Source organism: Apium graveolens, chromosome 6, assembly GCF_009905375.1.
Source record: "Apium graveolens cultivar Ventura chromosome 6, ASM990537v1, whole genome shotgun sequence".
NCBI lineage: Eukaryota > Viridiplantae > Streptophyta > Magnoliopsida > Apiales > Apiaceae > Apium > Apium graveolens.
In genome coordinates this window covers 16,635,253-16,637,365 of record NC_133652.1, presented here as the reverse complement: position 1 = coordinate 16,637,365, position 2,113 = coordinate 16,635,253, and positions in this window count along the sequence as shown.

Genomic DNA, 2,113 nt, shown 5'->3' with positions numbered 1-2,113 from the left:
ACTCACCATCGGTTCACCGGAGTTCATCACCGGTGGCGGTGGCTTCACGGTGGTGCCCTCATTCGAGGGTGTCCAACCTCAAAAACCCTCGATTTCTTCTAAAAATCACAGCAACAAACACATGCAAGACATAATCATCACAAAATCACATCATCTTGGTTCTATAAAAGAAGAACTCGGCAAAACCGAACATAAACACACACACACACTCGCATGCAAGTACCAAACCACACATGCAAGTGAATCAAAGCTTATATATGGAACAAGGATGAAGTTTTATGGAAGAATCCATAAAAATCAAGTGAAGAAGAGAGATGTACCGAGAGGAAAGAGAGAGAGAGAGAGAGAGAGAGAGAGAGAGAGAGAGAGAGAGAGAGAGAGAGAGAGAGAGAGAGAGAACGAGAGAGATGAATGAGAGAATGTGAGAAATGAGGGAGTGGTCGGGTGAAAAGAAAGAAAATGGGTGGGGATGTGGTTTTTTTTATAAGAGTTTGGTAGGGGTAAAATGATCATGTGCCAAACTTTTTAATTTCCTTTTCTCTATTCTCTTTTTCTTTTTATCAAAGATTGCATTTAACACAAGATAGCTCTCTTTGAAAATATGCGAATGAAACGAATAATAATTTTAAAATTTGGATCTCGAAATTAGCTTTCATTACCCATACTAAACTTTTGAGCGTACGGTATATTTTATATGATTTTTACAAGCTCACGCTAAAAATAGCATTTTAACACATAAAAATCATTTTAAAAAGCAACGATCATGAAATAAATCCGTCTATCATTTTTAGAAAGTCTCTAGGACTATTTCGGAGATAACAAAACAAATCTCATGCCTTTACCTTACTCTAATAATTTTATAAAAATGTGCAAATGTTAAATAAACCTTATTTAAATCAAATAATTCCCTTAAAAATATCAACAGATCATGTAATCACGCATACAGACAAGCAAGCACGTATACTCACACATCACAACTTAGGTATGATCATAAAAATTTCCCTTTTTATCATTATTCCTCTTTTCGCGTACCGGGGACATTCTGCCTGACGGCCCGACGCTCAGCGTTTCAATTACGCTTCATAATATCATTACCAACCGACACGTCACTAGAACGCAATACTTTACTTAAACATTCATTTCACATAATAACACATATTTCACATTTTAAATACTTTAATCCCTTTTTAGGACGGGTTCCGTTCTCCTGACGGCCCAACAACACAACTTAACTCCTAAGCTGACTCTTTAAATTGGAACGCGTCTATCTATGCTCCCAGATACTAATATACAATAAAGACAATTAATCCTCACTTAATCACATATTTTATAATCACTTCACATAAATCATACTTTATTGACTTAATTACGTCACAAAATTCTCAGTCGTCACATGAAGAATAATAAAAAGAAGAAAAAAATGAGATTTTTACCTAGTGAAAGCCGATGAAAGCACCTCAGATAATCGACGAGGCTAATTCAATGATTAAGAGAATTTTAGGGTTTGGAAAATGACAATCATGCATTTTTTTAAAAGAAAATACATCTAGAATGTTTTTAAAAGTTTAATTTAAGAAATATTAAATCCTACGTTATGAAATTATTTATTCTTAATTTTCTTTGTCGGGATTATACATTGATATATAATTAGATTTAATTCGAATGTTTCAGAGTATAATGGACTTTTTTTTTGTTGTGAAAAATAGGTGAACAAGCATTTAATCATAAGTTATGAATTATTGATTGGCATACGTCTCGCAAGTCGTATTTAATTATATTTGGAGCATTTTATTACGAAGGTCAGTTCTTGTTGCCAAATATTACTTATATGATATTAGTTCTGATATAATGTTACGGTGACAGCCGGCTCTTGGCTGCCATGACATACTCATTTTTTTATGATCCATCTTGTTGTTAGGATTTGTCCCACATCATTGGTGGGAGAGTGGAAGAGTGGAAGAGGCAGTTTGCTAGTATATAAGTAACCAATTAACATCATTGGTATAATATTTTTGGGGATGCGCCCAAAATCAAATCCGTGCAAACTCGACTTGAAGCGGACAATATCATATTAATTTGGAGTTAGGTTTGCTTAACAAGTCCAACAATTGGT